The 18,911-nt window shown below is 38.7% G+C and overlaps 2 long non-coding RNA genes across 2 annotated transcripts in view; both read left to right on the top strand.

Annotated features, from left to right (window-relative positions):
* The window catches only part of LOC309627529, a 377,892-nt gene that overhangs the window by 98,023 nt on the left and 260,958 nt on the right, over positions 1 to 18,911 (top strand). The window lies entirely within an intron of this gene.
* LOC309627523 overlaps positions 1 to 18,911 on the top strand; it is a 101,036-nt gene that overhangs the window by 18,812 nt on the left and 63,313 nt on the right. The window contains exons 2-3 of the long non-coding RNA XR_014243787.1: positions 10,713 to 10,779; positions 17,310 to 17,355. This is a non-coding gene — a long non-coding RNA (uncharacterized lncRNA). The remainder of the gene's footprint in view (positions 1 to 10,712; positions 10,780 to 17,309; positions 17,356 to 18,911) is intronic.

Below are 18,911 nucleotides of genomic sequence, written 5' to 3'. Positions count from 1 at the left end.
ACAAAGGAGCAAAGGCTATTTAATGGAGAAAGGATGGTCTTTTCAACAAATGGCACTGGACAACTGGACATCCATATACCAAAAAATGAATCTAGATACAGACTTCATACTCTTCACAAAAATTAATTCAAAATGGGTCATAGACCTAAATATAACAGGCAAAACTATAAAGCTCCAAGAAGATAACAGGAGAAATGCAGATAAACTTGGGTTTGGAGATGATATTTTAGCTACAGTACCAAAAGCATGAGCCATTAATTTGATTTAATTGAAATTAAAAACCTCTATTCTGCCAAAGACACTGTTAAGAGAATGAGAAGATGATCTACAAATTGGGGAAAAAAATCTTTGAAACACATATTTTTTAAAGGACTTATATCCAAACTATACAAAGAACTCTTAAAACCCAACAATAAGAAAACAGACATCCCACTAAAAATAGGAAAATGATCTGGAAATCTCACAAAAGAAGATACATAGATGGAAATAAGCATGAAAATATGTTCAACATCAAATGTCTTCAGGAAGTTGCAAATTAAAACAGTAACGCACCACTACACACATATTAGAAGGGCTAAAATCCAAAACATTGTCAACATCAAATGCTGGCAAGGATATAGTGCAAAAGGAAATTTCATTCACTGTTGGTGAGAATGCAGAATGGTGCAGCCATTTTGGAAGACAGTTTGGCGATTTGTTAAAAAACTATAGTCTTACTATATAATTCAGTAATTGTGCGTCATGGTACTTACCAAACGAACTGAAAATTTATGTCCGCACAAAAACCTGCATACAAATGTTTACAGCAGCTTATTTCATAATTGTCAAAACTTGGAAGCAACCAAGATGTTGTTCAATAGGTGAAGAGATAAACTGTAGTACATCCAGGCCATGGGATATTATTCAGAAATAAAAAGAAATAAGCTATTAAGCCATGAAAAGACATGGAGGAAACTTAAGTGCCTATTGCTAAGTGAAAGAAGCCAATGTGACAAAGGCTCCATATGATATGATTACAACTATATGAAATTCTGGAAAAGACAAAACTATAGAGACAGTAAAAGTAGTTACTAGGGGCTGGGGAAGGGGGAAGCTAAGACAGATAAATAGGTGGAACACAGGGGGGTTTTAGGGCAGTGAAGCTATTCTATATGATAGTTTAGTGGTAAATATATGCCACTATGTATTTACCAAAACCCATGGAAAGTACAATACAAAGAGTGAACCCTAATGTAAACGATGGACCTTAGTTAATAATATTTCAATATTGGCTCATCAATTGTAACAAATGTTCCACACTACTGCAAAATATTATAATAGGTAAAACTCTGTATGGGGTAAGAAAGTATATGAGAAATCTCTGTACTTTCCATTCAATTGTTCTGTAAATCTAAAACTGCTCTAAGAAATAAATTAGGTTAAAAAATACTACCAAATAATTCACAATAAATAAATAAATAGGTCATGCCTTTATGGTCTTTGGTCCTTGGAGAATTTACATTGTATATTTCATAACATTTATTACAGCCTTATAATTTAAAAAAAAACAAAAATAAATTAAAATTCTCATGAAATACCACTACCCAGAAATAAATACCATTATGTTTGGAAATGTTTAACAAATGAATATTATCTATTTCTCTGGTCACTATTTTGTTCTGGCATTTAATTAGCTATGATCTTGTCTTATTTACTGGAGTATAGGTGTCCTGAAACCAAGGCCTGTGTTTTTCCTAAAGTCCATTTCGGAGTATCTTGTATGTAGTCTCTGCTAAACATATTCTTTTATTAATTGATTCATTAATCAATGGGGTACCTCTATCTGGGCCTGCTTCGGCACTCATGGCTCCTCAAATCTCAGTCCCACATTTCTGCTGAGTATCAACTGAGTAAAAGGAAGTGTTTGCATAAGCAGAAAGCTTTGTGATTGTCTCAGAATGGCTGCAAGATGTGGGGATAAAGGAGAGAAAAGAACAAGTAGATTCTGATGCCAGTCCCTCCCCATCTGTCTGTGACTGTAGGCCGGACAGCAATCTCCTCTAAGCCTCACTCTCCTCTCCTATGAAGTGGGTCATAATTTAAGCAGACACATCATCCTGTTCACAGCACATTAGGTAATTCTTAATTCTTTTCCTCTGCACCATTCTTTTAGCTGACTCAAGAGCTCTCAGTCTTGCACCTGGACTCTTGCCAAACGAGTTAAATAGGTTTATTTTGATTCTGCCTTTCAGTTTAAGCTGTTCTTTCTGACCGAACAAGCCCCAGAGTTGAAGCCTTGCTATTTATAAACAACGTGACTCTCCTGTTTTTGTCAGAGACTCTATTTTTAGCTTTAGCAAAATCACCAAGATTTTGTGTCTGTTAAATGCATGCGGCAGAGATTTTTTAACTAAAAAGTGGGATACAGAATAATTTCTTGAAGAATAAAACTTTGCCCTTTAAATTTTCCTTAAGTACTTTAAAGACACGTAGATAACTAGGTTATCTACTATGATGTTAGAGCTGAGAGGGACTTAAGAAATTATCTGGTCCAACTCCTTTATTAAGGATGTGAAAATTGAGTACCAGAAGGAAGCAACGTTCAAGGTCACACAGCTATCAGAACTGAGATTAACAGCAAAGTGCATTAGTCTGTTTCACCAAAAAAAAAAAAAAAAAGTAAAAATTGAGTGAATATAACTACTCATGAGATGATTATTGATAAGTCATGGGTAAATGCATAAATTCCACTACTCTTCTGGTCCTTGTGAGAAGAAGTTTCTTAAAATTAACACCTCTAAATGAGCCTCATTTTCCTAAGGGTATACCCATAAAGTAGATATAAGTTGGAATACATATAAGTAGGGTGTTTGAAATTTTGTGTCCATGTGGGCAGAGAAGTAATAGCATAAAAGTTCTAGCCATGTTAGGTATTTCTTTCTTTATAGACACTCTCTGTTCTTGTAAGTAAGCGCTGGATGCAGGTTGCTACTTGTACTATGGGAAGGCATAGACCAGTCTGGATCTAGGCTCTGCCACAAATACACTCTCTCAGGCTGTCTCCCCCTCTGTATTCATTTTTTCCCTCCTCTGCTCAGCAAAACTTTTTACCATAATTTGAATGGTGAGTTCAAAGACATAGGTTTGAGCTTAGGGGAAAGAAAGACACTCTAGTTGTTTTTTTTTTTTTTAATACAGCAGGTTCTTATTAGTTATCTATTTTATACATATTGTTGTATACATGTCACTCCCAATCTCCCAATTCATCCCTCCACCACCACTTTCCCCCCTTGGTGTCCATACGTTTGTTCTCTACATCTGTGTCTCTGTTTCTGCCTTGCAAACCAGTTCATCTATACCATTTTTCTAGATTCCACATATATGATATTTAAACTAGAAACGACTAGGTCTCCGCATGGTGCCTCCAAGCTCCCTCTAATCTACATGGCTTGAGACAAAGAGCCAGATATTAGTGAAGTGTGCCTGACTTTCATTTGCCTTTGTATTCTCCCCAGTGACCTAGCAGAGAAGAGAAGTGGCCGACCAAGGCAAGACATTAGTACCCCTGGGTCCCCGGTACTAGCACCTTCTACCATCTTAGCATTATCCCAGCCTTACATTGCATCCTGTTAAATCCCTAGCAAGGAGTACCTGTAATGTACCAGACACTACTTGAGGTGCAATATTTACCTTATTTCTAATCTTCAACAAGCCCTGCAAGAAAATAAAATCTGGGATTGAAGAGTGAAATCCTAGATCTCTAGACTGTCAAGTCTTCTTATTCCTAACACTAACACAGATGGAAACAAAGGCTGGCACTGAACAAAATGATACATTGTATTCACCATTCAACTAACACCACCAAAGGCAACCCCAGGCACACAGCTTAAAGATGACATTATTTACAGTTGGCCCTCCATATCTGCAGATGGGGGACCCACAGACACGGAGTGCTGACTGTACTATGCCATTTTATATAAGGGACTTGAGCATCCACGGATCTGGGTATCTGCCGGGGTCCTGGAACCAATCAGATACCAAGTAATGACTGTACATTGTAGCTGTGGAAATTGAGGCTAATGGAAATTATATTTGGTGCTCAGTTTCCGACAGGTTACTTGTAACATAATGGAGTTTAACTCAGGGATTGCATTTTCATGTATAACTCTTCCCATAACAGCGAGAGTCTATATTTGGCTTGAGAAATGATTGATGTTCCCTTTGAGAAAATGCTTTTTAAAGATACACACATTTGTTCATGGGTGTGTCTGAAGTTCTGGGAATTAACTACAAATAGAGTAAACAAGTGCAGCCACAAAGAGCCAGATCTGGGGTAATGAGGAAGCTATTAAGATTCTCCATCCTGACCATGCCATGGTTGGGAATAAATAGCAGCTTTCCTTAGAGACTTCTGAAAAAAAAAAAAATCGGAAGGAGGGGCTGTGAGTAAGATGTCACGGAGTCCAAAGTTTTCCTGACCAGATGGGAAGTTCACGAACAGGGTGAATAGAGAAAGCCTAGTAGCCCCCCAAGGCATGTAATTTATTAAAGCACCAGCTACTGTCCATAGGAGTGATTTTTTCAAAGTCATTTACTTAAAAGTCAGTGGAATCAATACTGTTTGCTTTACCTAGAATGCCAGTCTTGTCTTTTCTGCATTGTGAAAATATATTTATTAATTAAAAGACCCATGTAAAAAGTCACTTCTGTAAAAGCTGTATCCATTCCCTAGTTACTCTTTTCTTTACATGATAATACATATTATTCTGTATTATAATTCTGATAATTAAGTTATCATGCTCTGCTTGTATTCATTTGGGTGCTATCAGGCAAGCAGCCCCACTATGAGTAATATGTTAAAAAAAAAAAAAAAAAAGATACCTATTAAGCCATAGATAATTGTGGGAGATGGATATGAGGTCTAAGGAAGACAGTTGCCTCAGCATCTGGCAGTAAGATCTAAAGTCGCTGAAGGTCTGCAAGGCCGGTAGTTAGGAAAAAAGCTGGAAGTAAAATTGAGACCAGCTGGACAAACTGAAACCTGTAAAGAAAACTGGAATCCATGAGAACAAAGGGGAACCTACAGCTGTCACTGCCTCCAACCTCAACCACATGGGTGACCTACAGAGGAAACTGATGTTCCTTGTCTAAGACTTGAAAAAAATCCAGATATCCAGCAGCAGGTGGGGGAGCTACAATTTGAGCACATTAAGCCGCTAGTTTTGTACCAGCTAGCAATTAAGTCAGCCTATTGGCAACCAAATATAAATGTTGCAGTGGCTTTTGTCACCTTACACCAACATTTGGAAAATAGTAACTGTGCTTTCACTTCTACATTCCAAGTCGTGCTCATAGTTTTTTCTTGTGTTAAACCCTAATGTGGATTCACATAGAGAAGAGAATTCTGTGAAGGTTCAACTTAATTAAGTTGATAGAGTGTAAAGCCATCCTATACTGTGATTTCACCGAAGAGATGCTGCATGTCATGTTCATGTTTGTAAGACATTAAAGTGCCTAACCTTGTGTCTAGACCACAGTAGGAACTTGTAAAAATTAAAAAAAAAAACAGGCTCCAAATTCTTTGCAGTGGGGCCTATCCACCTTCCTCTTCTGAACCTAAGGAAAAGGCACCTTCCACTTCCTACTTCTTGGGACACTTGCTGTTAGACCTCAGCCATGCCACAAGGAAACCCAGGCTACATGGTGAGACCATGATCCAACTATCAGCTCCAGCAGAAGTCCCAGCTGACAGGGTACATCAGTTGCTAGACATGTGAGTTTGGAGGCCTTTGCAAGGACTTGAAATTTAGACACGTTCTAACTACACCCATATGAGAGACCCCTAGTAAGAACTTCCCAGTCAACATAGAGAATCCTGCTTAGTGTATATATAGCTGAGTCTAGTCAATATACAGAATTCTAGAGACAGTAATAAAATCATACTCATTGGTTTAAGCCACACATTTTGGGGTGACCTGTTATGAATAAATAGATATTTGAAATAGATTTTAGTAGCAAAAGTGGGGTGCGTCCATAATAAACAAAACAAGTGGCAATTGACCTTGGGATTAAGCAGTGAGAAGAAACTAGAAGGACCTTGAGGAGACTGCTAGTAAGAGCCTAAAATACCTCAAGAAATCTTTCAGTGAGAGCTTAGAGAAAAGTAAGAATAATCGTTTTAGAAGCTGGAGGAAAGAGAACTTGTGTAGTGGCAGAAAGTCTGATTATCTTGGCACTATGGCAGTGTATTAATTAGATGATGTAACTGGTGATCGCAAAGATTTTCAGCCGGTGTCTTGGTAAAATGGGAGAGGAAAGAAATGAGCTAAAGAACAAACAGTTAAATGTAAATGTGTCAGGGCTTGCTGCTTTCCAAATTCATGCTGTTTTCCATTTCCAGCCTCTCCAGACAGCAAATGAGTCTAAAATTAAGAATGGCTTTGGACAAAGACCAAATAGAGGATGGGCTGTGCTATGACCTGAGAACAATCAAAGCAGTGTCTCATAAAAATCTCCAAACAAATAAGAGCTCATCTATGGATTATAAGGTGACACCTTGCAGATTCTCTCCATTAAACAATGGGCTTCGGATCATCTTCAGGCCATTGTCTGACAACAGCTTCACAGGAAACCTAAAGTAGAAAAGAGCTCTTCTAACAGGGATGCATGATTTGGTTTATTCTAATGGAGAAAAACCACATAAAATTTATTTTAAAAATTACAAATATTTTATTTCTCAGGATGATTTTGGCTATTTGGGGTCTTTTGTGTTTCCACACAAATTTTAAAATTATTTGTTCTAGTTTTGTGAAAAATGCCATTGGTATTTTGATAGGGATTGCACTGAATCAGTAGATTGCCTTGGGTAGTATGGTCATTTTAACAATATAAATTCTTCTAATCCAAGAGCACAGTATGTCTTTCCATCTGCTTGTGTCATCTTCAGTTTCTTTCACCAACATCTTATAGTTTTCCAAATACATATCTTTTACCATCTTTGGTAGGTTTATTCCAAGATATTTTATTCTTTTTGATGTGATGGTAAAAGAGATTGTTTCCTTAATTTCTCTTTCTGATAGTTCATTATTAGTGTATAGAAATGCAACAGATTTCTGTGTATTAATTTTGTATCCTGAAACTTTACCAAATTCATTGATGAGCTCTAGTAGTCCTCTGGTGGCTTCTTTAGGAGTTTCTATGTAGAGTATCATGTCATCTGAAATAAATTTCTTATGGAAGCATCACAAGCTGGGATATAAGGAAATAGAGGCAATGCAAAATGAAAAGGGTGTTAGGACATAGGTTGAGAAGATTAATTAGTTGTAAAGTCAATTTTCTTATGAAAAAGGATGCATGACTCAGAGGAAGGAACCGTGAGCCAAGTACTGAACCAAAACGTGGAAGAATCACTCCCAGAGAAGAATAAAAGACCCTACGCAGGAATGGAGGAACACTTGCCTGGCTGAATTTCAGAATTATTATGGGCCAGTAACTTCCCTGTGCACTTTGTTGTCCGCCTTGTTCTAAAGGAGCGTCAGTAGATGTTATTCTGTACCTGTTCCAGCATTGTATGTTTAGTGACTGTGGGGGTCAGATAAGTTGTCTTTTTAGTTTATATGTCTTTAGATTGAGAGAATCCAGAATCCAAGGGTCTGTTCTTAAGGCACCACACTCAAGGAGCCAATATAAATGAAAAAATGTGGACCTTGATGCTGGGCCTAATGCCATGATGTGATAAAGTTGTGGGATCTTGGGAGTGAGTGAATGTATTTTGAATTTTGGAGTAATGTCCATAATTGTGGTTGGATACCAGACTGTGGAGGTTTTCAATAAAGACTTGACATATTTGATTGAACTGGATTCTGTGACTGCTCTTATAATAGATTACAGCAAAAGGGACACCTTGCCCAGGCTGTAAGAAACTGGCCACTTCCACTTCCTGCTACTGGGACAGTTGCTCTTAGAACATATGTACAATGCTGTGAGGAAGCTCAGGCTATGTAGCAAGGCCATGGGTAGGTGTTCAGCAGACTGCCCCAGCTGTGGTTCCAACCAGTGGCCAGCATCAACCACCAGACATGTGAGTGAGGAAGCCTTTGGTATAACTTCTGTCCTACCCATTGACTAGTTTCAACCACATGAGAAGCAAGAACCACTAAGCTGAGCATAGTCGAACTCTAGAATTCTGAGAAATAATTTTTAAAAATTGTTGTTTTAAGCTTTTAGGTTTTGGGGGTATTTATTATATAACAGTAGATAGCTGGAATAGTATTTAATAATGATTGATAAATTAATAAAATAATTAATGATGAACTCAAGACGATTTCTTATTATTAATCATATTTTGTGGAGTGTTTAGGTATTTCAAATAATTTCCTAGAAAAGAATTTGAATTTTTAAGAGTTTGAGGAACTACTTTTCTAGGACATAGAGTTACCTTCTTTAATTTTCCATTTCAGTCTTCTTTCTGCTGTGTCACTGAGAAATAGTACTCATCATAAAATAAAGCACTGATTAAGAATTTTATCTGTCATTATCATCATAGAAATATAAACTGGTCCTCCTTTCTCAGTGCTGATAATGTAATTTGGCTGAAGTAGGAAACAAACAATATGAGTGAATATCTGGATTAACCATTAGATTAATATATACATAAATAATTTATATTGCTCCATTCCTATTTTTTCTTTTAAGTTAAAACAAGACAATGAATGTCTATGATATGCCTTCCCTTTTCCCAGGAAGCAGCATTTAAAAATATGGCTCCTCTCTTCAGAAACAGACTCACAGACATAGAGAACAGACTTGTGGTTGCCAAGGAGGAGGGGTAGGTGCGGGAGGGATGGATTGGGAGGTTGGGATTAGCAGATGCAAACTATTATATATAGAATGGATAAACAACAAGGTCCTATTGTATAGCACGGGGAATTACATTCAATATCCTGTGATAAACCATAATGGGAAATAATATGAAAAATAATATGTATATATGTATAACTGAATCACTTTGATGTACAGCAGAAACTAACACAACGTTGTAAATCAACTACAATTCAATAAAATAAATTTAAAAAATAAAATAGATTATGGCTCCTCTCTCAAGGACTCAGCTAGTTAGGGGTCAAGATTAACAAACGTGAAATACATTCATACAGCACCATCCACAGGAAGAAAAACTGGACTCAGAATTAGGAAACTTTTGTCCTAGATCACAGGTTGACAATTTTTTTCTGTAATAAGTCAGATAGTAAATAATTTAGGCCTTACAGGCCATATAGTCTCTGTTGCAACTACTCAGCTTTGCTATTGGAGCATGAACACAGCCATAGACAACATGTAAATGAATGAGTAAGGTTGTGTTCCATTAAAACTTTATGAACAAAAGTAGTGGGCCCACTGGGTTCAGTCGACAGGTTGTCATTTGCTGACTCCTGTTCTAGACCTTGCCTTACCATTGGTTAGTTGTGGGACCAAGGATAAGTCGCATGGCAGCTCTGAGCTTCATTTTCCTTATCTATAAAATGGAGATAATAGTGGCAGCCTCCCTGAGGCTGTGTGAGAAGCACACAGTGTGAGAAGATGCTAAAGGAATACCTGTGCACAGAGTGATGCACGGCTTACCAAGAGTAGAATTTGGGTACCAAGCAAAGGTTGTTCGCTTGGAAAAAGTAATAATATCTGGAGATCCAGCGCACAATGACCAAATCTTTGGGAGAAGGGATTTGCCCGCCGTGCCTTATTGAGTTTACTAAAAGGTGTACCAAATTAAATCAATAGATAGTGGAAGAAGTGGGAGGAAGGGAATAAGGGTAGTAGACTGAGGCAAATCCTATTTTTAATTTCACAAGACCTACATTTAATTTTCATAATAAAGACACAACGGTATTGTGAAAAAAAATTTAAAAAATAAAGGAATACTTGTGGACTTTCTTTGAAATCTCTGTTGTGCTACGGAGATGTTAAGTTAGTTGTCATTATTATGTTTGTTTGTTTTTCCCAAGTCTCTTGGCTCTGTTCTCTTAGCTATCTTTTGTACCTTTCTTGGGAAATTGCAGTCATTCCTCTTCACTTTGGGCTGGAGAGAAGTTTGTTGGGTCCATCTCAGGCCCTCTTGGCCTTCATATCCCAAGCAGTCATCTTAATTCTGTGGTTTATGATTTGCTCTTTCGTAAGTTGTCTTTCTGTGACCCTGCTATCTAAATTAGCTGTCACCGCTTTCTTCAGTAGACTCTGCTTCATTCTCTTTATGGTGTTTATCACAATCTGAAATTATCTTGTTCTTTTATATCTTTGCCTCATAATTATCTGTCAGTCCCATTAGGATAACAATTTATTTTCTGATTTGTTTAGTAGTGTCTCCTCAGCACTTAGGGATGCACTTGCCATATATTATGGATTCAGTACACATTTGTTGAATGAGTTGAATGAATGAAATGCACAATATTCTCTCACCCTGTATGCAAAGGTAGAATTGATGTCATATACCTGGTCTGACCACTATAATTTTCAGAACCTGAACCAGAAATTTTACTTTTATATCATTCAGCAAAATGAAGATGTCTATTACAATATGTAAGATTTTATGAAGACATTGACAGAGGTTAATTGAGAAGCCTGTAACTATAGAGTGAGAACTATATCCTGTACATTGAACTTGAACATAATCACATGCAACACATTTTATGTAGTATATTGTGGAATTCTGATACTAACTTGTATTTTTTTTCCCTTAGCTCAGCCTGGCTTTGGGGACTGCATTTTCTCTGCTCTGAACAAATATTGTTCCTTTCATCATTCCAGGTATTTTTATTTATTTCCATGTGCTCTGGGCTTCTGTGTACTTGAGATTGTTATCTGTTTATTCCAGGGCCCTTCATTATACTGGTTATAGAAAGTATCCCGTTTCTGCTTATTTGGTTATTATAGTTCATTTGACAAGAGCGTGCTTTGTCAGCTGCTTGTCTGCAGAGTGAGTCCTGCAATACGCTCTTTGCCAGTTGCTTGATATGCCGAAGTTGTCCGTTCTCCTTGTATGTTTCTCGCTCTCTGTGATTTGATTCTCTTTGGGAATGGGAGTGAGGTTCAAGGGCTACTCTTTTTTATTGGACATACACTTGCCAAATTGAGTTTAAGTTAAAAGCAGATTGCCTTTTGCCTAGAAACACAGATACCATCACACGATGTAACACTCTGAAACTCTCACCCTGGCTAAAGCAGATGAGGATTTTACTCAGAATGCATTTCAGCACCAGTAATATGTGGGCACAAAAACCCCAACATTCATCACATGCTTACTGAACCTGACGCAGGTTTTCTGAAGGACACAGAAAAATAGTGACGCGTTGTTGGGGGGCGGTTTCGGGTCATCTTTAAACAGGATGTTTTAAAAAGCTGAGTTTCTAAAGACTAAGTAGGTGCAGAGCTTCCCAAAATATGGAGAAAATCCCCCTAGTGTCTCTTCCATCCTTAAATATTGATGATCCAGTGCAAAGTCAAATGTTTAGAGTTTTCTTATTTAATAGGATGGTGGCAGAGAGGCAATAAATTTAACACAGATTATACCTGAGCTCCATAGACTGAGACAATGCAAAGAAAGCTGTTTTGTATATTTTCTGTGTGCCATTGTTCTCTTCCTCTCTGTCCTTAATTTAATCTGGCAGCACTCTACAGAGGTATGGTAAGAGACAAAGTGTGAGAGTTTGTTTGCGCTGGCTTGCCAAGTGATTTGAAAGCCTTCTTAAGGATTTTGAATACTGTCTTGAAGGGTACCTGTTAGACACGGACAGGTTTTAGGCAGTAAATTACTTTGTCAGATTTACAATTTAAGAGCTACCTCTGGCTATGGTGCGGGGGATGGATTTGGAGTATGCTGAGACTAAAGGCAAGGAGAAGATTCTGGAACCTAATGCCACTGCCTCTAAGAACCATAGTAACTGAAACAGGGAACAGGGATCCTGTGAAGAGGGCAGAGAGAGAGATCAGTTGTAGGGAAGCCTCTTCTTAGCGGTGGCTTTTGAGTGCCTGTCTTGGTCTGGACTCTGATTAGTATGCCCACCCCCTACCCCTTATCCTCTGAAGCTCTAACACCCCAAGGTGGGGAGGGGTATAGAAAATCAACCTAATCATAATCTAGTTTTTTATTTTTTAATTTTTTTAATTTTTTTATACAGCAGGTTCTTATTAGTTATCTATTTTATACATATTGGTGTATATATGTCAATCCCACTCTCCCAATTCATCACACCACCACCACCACCCCCTGCCGCTTTCCCCGCCTTGGTGTCCATACGTTTGTTCTCTACATCTGTGTCTCTATTTCAGCCCTGCAAACCGGTTCATCTGTACCATTTTTCTAGGTTCCACATATATGCGTTAATATACGACATTTGTTTTTCTCTTTCTGACTTACTTCACTCTGTATGACTGTCTCTAGGTCCATCCACGTCTCTACAAATGACCCAATCTAGTTCTGATATTAAAAAAAAAAAGTCACCTGGAGTCTTTGCTTGGCCAGAGGAACTCAGTTCAGATATTTGCTGACTCTTTACCTTCAGATTACTAATCAGACTCAGAGTATGTATGGGAAACACACACACGCACACACCCTCTTAACACTCAAGCCCTCTTACATTGTAATTCCGCCCCTCCCCCCACCCCCCCATTTCTCTGCTTCTCTGAATATTTCCTTGATTGCATGTGACATGGGAGACAGGAATGTGCTGTAGCCTAAGTGACGTCTGGTTCTTACATTAAATATTCATACTTTTCCTACCACGTTAGAAGCAAGTCAGCCATGTATTTTGTGCTTAAGAGAAGAAGTGATCTGTCTGTGCACTAAAGGGAACGCTGGATGTGTTAGACAAATGAGAAATAATAGTGCTAGTCTTTAACTTAGGACTTGCCCAAAGGACTTCGGAGGATGTTTTGGACTTAATTTAAATTTAAGTGTTGACTTCATATGATATTGCTTATATGTGGAATCAAAAAAATGATACAAATGAACTTGCATACAAAACAGAAATAGACCCACAGACATAGAAAACAAACTTATGGTTACCAAAGGGGAAAGGGATGGGGGAGGGATAAATTGGGAGTTTGGGATTAACATATACACACTGCTATATATAAAATATATAACCAACAAGGACGTACTGCATAACACAGGGAACCATGCTCAAAATTTTGTAATAACCTACTAGGGAAAAGAATCTGAAAAAAAAAAAATATATATGTATGTATATATATATGTGTGTGTGTGTGTGTGTGTGTGTGTGTATATATATACACACACACACACACATATATGAATCACTTTGCTGTACACCCGAAACTAACACAACATTGTAAACCAACTATACTTGAATTACAAAAAAAAAATTAAGTGCTGACTACAAAACTAACTCTTATTAAGCCCAGATTAATAGCCTCTGTGTGTCTGCTACAAATTTTGGGATGCCGTTCCTGTCTCATATTACAATGGATTGTCATGAACTCTAAATCAGAGCAGATAATATTATTTCCAATTTGCAGATGAAAACTATGAGATCAGGGAGGTAAGAGAATTATCAATCAACTAGTAATTGTCAGAACTAGGATCATGACTAAGATTCTGAAGCCGAATCCAGCCTCTGAACCCCAACTGAATTAAATCTCGGAGACAGAGTTTTGGGTGAAGTAGGAAAGAGTAGCTTTATTGCTTTGCCAGGCAAAGGGGGCCACAGGGGGCTAATGCCCTCAAAACTGTGTGTCCCAACCTGGAGGGTGTAGTGAGGGGTTTCATAGTAATGGTTCAAAGAGGAGGGCGTGATCAGCTCGTGGACATTCTTCCGATTGGTTGGTGGTGAGGTAAGCGGGAGTCAGCATCACCAACCTTCTGGTTCCAGCCTGTCTGGGCTCTACGGGCTTGTGGGCAGCAAACCATTAACTCCTCCCACCTGGTGGGGGTCTCAGTATCTGCAAAACAGCTCAAAGGTATTGTTATGTGTATCCCTTGAGGGGCAATCATGACCTTACCCCAAGGCTGCACTATTGTTTCTTGACTGTTCCTCCCTTGTCTCCACATACCTTCCCTTTCCTAATTAGCATCTGTTTGAACCTGCCCATTGGAGCTCCGGGAAGCTCATGGAGGCTGAATGAAGCCTATTTCCTGTAATCAAGAAACTGGGGACACAGAAAGGCTTTTGTGCCCAGGAGCCCCACAGGGTCCTGCTCAGTATCAACTTCACTGAAGTGTTTTCCACTTCCTGTTTGATGATCTGCTCTAGGCTTTTACTTCAGTCCTGGAGGTTTCATCCTCCTCTTGAATGTGTTCTGCTTAGGTTCCTATTAGAGGCTCGCTAGTCCCGGAAAACCCATGCATGCTGACTCTTATGTAAATGTCTATTGAATTGTTCTCAGTCAGAAAGCTAAAGCCTTACTGCGGAAACCAATTCCATGAAGTCAGAATGTCAAGTGAAGTCATAGTTATACAAAGAGCTGAACACCATGGCATCCAAGACTGTCGTCTTGTCCTATGTCTCTCTCTCATTAGTGTATATGATCCTGAGAAATTTATCTGCTTCAGTTTTCTCCTTGGTACATGGGGAAATACAGTCTTCCTGGCCTGGAAGAAAAATGGATGTGATATCTAAATGAGAAAGCATGTGTGAGCATGTTTCCTAAGTGTGAGGTGTTGTAAAGGGTAAGATCTACGTGTGAGTAAGGAGCAGTCGAGCAGGGTCTCGTCTGTCTCATCTGGCTAGAGTCTTTCCATCCCTGGGGGGAGACACTCTCCCTGCTTCCCTTCCTCAAAGTTCCATGTCCCAGAATCAGAAAGAAGCCACAAGTATGCTCTCACTGCAACCCAAGAGGACAGAACTCCCTCCTGGAAATTACTCACCCCGACTTAGAACCTTACCATTTATTCATTCATTCATTCATTCATTAATCATGTATTTAGTGAAATATTCTTTGAAGAACTAAGATATGGAATTAGAAAACAAGGTCTCTCCCTCAAAGGATGTGGTCCAGTAGGGAAAGTCTGCATGTAACTAAGCTACCTCAGAACAGTTTAATATGTGTATTTGTGGGTGGGTGCATGACTTAAGAACAGGCTTTTATGAGATGATAGGACATAGCTAAACCAAAATGGCAAGGATTTCCCAAGAAGGCCACCCGTCTATAGAACCTACTAGAGAAATAGAATAGTCCCGACAGCACAAGGAAAGTGATTCCCAGGAAAACAAATTCCTGCTGCCTCTGTAGGAGTAGTGGCCAAGCCTAGGCAACAGGTAGAAGTTTTCTGTACACTGTGACATTGAATTCTCACAGGCTCCCCAGGAAGTAGTATTGTATCCACTGTTTGTAGGAAACAGAACAGAATATAACTCAGCTGGTGGAAGACCAGGATTTGTAACCAGGTCTGTCTCAAGTCCAAGGCCATGTTATTAACCACGACGATTACAAGCAGAGTCTCCAACGGTGTCCTGTTTAGAATCACACAGAAAGTGGTTAAGCTGCAAATAATACTGAATTCTGTCTAGTTCTAAACCTTGTGCCCTTAATCCTTCACTGTCCTAGAAACACAAATGCCAGAATTTAAGAACAATTCCTTTGGAGATCATTCTGTGAGTTTGCTAGGGTTGTCATAACAAAAGACCACAAACTGGGTGGCTTAAACAACAGAAATGCATTGTCTCACAGTTCTGGAGGTTGGAAGTCTGAGATCATGGTGTCAGCAGGGTTGGTTCCTTTGGAGAGCTATAAAAAAGAATCTGTTCCAGGCCTCTCTTCTAGCTTTTGGTGGTTGCTGGTGATATTTGCCATTTCTAGGCTGTAGATGCATCAACCTGATCTCTGCCTTCATCTTCACAGGGCGTTCTCCCTGTGTGTGTCTCTGTGTCCAAATCTCTCCTTTTTATTTATTTTTTTTAAGGACACCAGTCATATTGGATTAAGAGCCCGCCTTACTCCAGTATCTGCTCATTTTAACTAGTTCCATCGGTAATAACCCGATTTCCAAATACAGTCACATTCTGAGGTACTAGCGGTTAGTCCTTCCACATATGAATTTTGCAGGGACACGATTCAACCCATAATAGTCCTCCAACATTGTTGAGTCTTCCAATGCACGTGGAGACATTACAGGGAAATGTGTTTAGAGAGACAGACAAGGAAGAATCATGGAAAGCTTATTCCAGTCTTACTGAGGAGTTTGTTCTCTTTGAAGAGAGAAAATGCTGAATATAAGCAGTGCTACTGCTGCTGCTTCCTCCAGAGTAAGTGTGTTGCCTTCAAGCAATAGCACTGCCTTGTTTATGCCCTTCCAGGGCATCCATGAGGACATGACTGACAGTGATAATGCGTAATTGACTAGGCAAGAATCTGGCTGCTGGCCTGTTCTCCTTCTGCACAGAGGATCCTCACAGGGGCGCCGCTCCAAGAACCTGCCCACCAGGCCCAGCCCTGGGCCACCTGTGTCTCTTGCATCATTCATTACCAGGTGTCCTCGCCTCAACTTGCAAAACACAGGTGTCTCGAGCAAGCAAGAACTCACTGCCGAAGTGGTGCGGAGCCTCCAGGAAAGCTCCTGTGAGACAGACATTGATCAGGTTCAAGCTCTGGGGCAAAGAGAATGAATGAGCTTCAGTTGGAGTGACACCCTGGCTTTCTAGTGTCAGGACAGCACCCTGTATTCTACATCAGTGTCTGTCTCCCACAGAAGGCCTCCCTTCCAAGCTGGACTTGAGTCCCTATCATTATCTTCAGAACAAACCACAGTTCTCTTTGCAGACAGTTACATACTGGGGCTAATTTTAGGTATTACCAACTTGGAGTTTATTTTGGGTTCCAGAAGTTTACATTTAGGTCTGTTAAAAAGCACAACCTGCAAGGTTGTGTGTATATGTGTTTGTGTGTGTGTGTGGTATGTGTGTGAAGCTCATCAAACTTCTTTAGTAACTCTGAATACTAGTTTTTTATAGAATATTTTCAATGGATCGCTAATTTCATGCCAGAATTCAAATGGAAATTTAAACGAAAAGAGCATACAGATAAATAGCAGAGTTTGCTTGCTTTTCACCCCATTTCTTCTGCTGGTGACCTGGTGACTTTTCAATTGTGATTTTTTTTTTACTCTACATATATATATATATATATTTTTTTTTTTGGCCAGACTTTGATTTCTAAGGCTTTATTTTGATTTCTAAAGCTTTATTTTTAGTCCTCATAAGGGACAGTTCTGATTGAGCATGCTGTGTTCTAATCTTGGTAGCAATCCTGTAGGTTAGCTCAATTTATAGAAATTAGAAAACTGGGACTCAGAGAAGTGACTTATTTTATCCACTTTGCAGGAGCGTGGCAGAGCTGACACCAGGATCCGTGCTTCTTTGTCTCAAGGTTGGTGCTATTTCCTTGGGGGTTCCATGGTCATTCACAGTCTGCGTTAAGGTCCCTTCTTATAGAGGCTTGTGAATGACCCAGGCATGCACAGAGCAGAGTTGAGTAAATCCATATGGAAACTTCACGACAGTCATGGAGGTTAAAATAGACTCCTCAGCCCCGCTTGGCTAAATCAAAATTTGTTGGGGAGAGGTCTGGGAAGGGGAATTTTCTGCACACACTCCCCAAGATTGTGGTGATCGTAAGGCTGGGATATTATTAGACCTAAAGTCAGAAAGCCTGGATGTTAGCTGTGGCTCTGTCATTAGTTGCGTGTTTTTAAGCGGGACAGTTAACTCTCTGGGTCTTGTAACTGCATTTGTAAAATGATGACAAACGTAGTTTAGTTATAAGGATAACATGAGATCAAATTTCTGAAAGCATTTTTCAACCTATAATAAAGTACAAATGATTGCTATTAGTATTTCTGAAAAGTTAGACTTAGGGTGGACTCTTGTTTGCTGGATTGCGTATTTTCCCTTAATAAGTTATGCCATTTCAAGGAAGTGTTCAGAAGAGAAAAACAAAACCTTGATTTGAAAATGGATAAGAAAACTTAACTCACAACTCAAAAAAAAAAAAAATGGAATAAGAATAACATCTATGAGTGGCTTGATTCTGGTTTCAAAAAGGATTTATTTGTTATGGTTCCATAGTTTGTATTTTCCCTCAACACTTTAGAAAATAATTTATCAAATTAAAAATCAGTCTACTTGTATTTTGCACATACTTTAAATATCCATCAAAACAAATAGAACCCAGCCACAAAAAACCTTTTTTTTTTCCTTAATGCTGCTGCCAACCATAGCCTCCTTAACTGTAGTCACATTTAACCTTCAAACTTCAGGCCCAGGGTCTCCTGATTCCTGAGTCAATCTTTGAGAAGCCTGAAGTTAGAGCAGGAGCTTGGCTAGGTTGGGTTTGGAATTATCTGTCCTAAATCAAGGAAGGTGGTGTTAATTTTCATGATTATGGCTTCAAATACTCGGAATGAGTCCTACCTCCCTGACCCATCTCCCCACTCCCCTCCAAATGAACTTGCCCTCTCTTTTGGGTTTCTTGATTTACTTTTATTTTTTGTTTCCCCCAGCTTTATTGAGATATAATTTACATATAACATTGTATCAGTTTAAGGTATACAACATAATGATTTAATATATATATATAAATATATATAATGAAATGACTGCTTCAATATGTTTATTTAACATCTATCACCTCAATATTTACAATTTTTTTTCTCTTATGATGAGAACTTTTAAGATCAACTCTCTTAGCAACTTTTAAATATATAATACAGTATTGTTGACTATAATCACCAGGCTGTACATTATATCCCCAGAACATATTTATCTTATGACTGGAAGTTTATAACTTTTGACCACCCTCATCATCTCGCCTATTCCCATCCCAAGCCTCTGGCAAACACCAATCTTTTCTGTGTTCAATATGAGTTTTCTTCTTTTTAGAGTCCACATTTAAGTGAGATCATACAGTATTTGTCTTTATGTTGA

Source organism: Balaenoptera borealis, assembly GCF_965194805.1.
Source record: "Balaenoptera borealis genome assembly, chromosome: 4".
NCBI lineage: Eukaryota > Metazoa > Chordata > Mammalia > Artiodactyla > Balaenopteridae > Balaenoptera > Balaenoptera borealis.
Note: the sequence above shows the minus strand (reverse complement) of the source record. Positions and strands in the feature narration are given on the sequence as shown.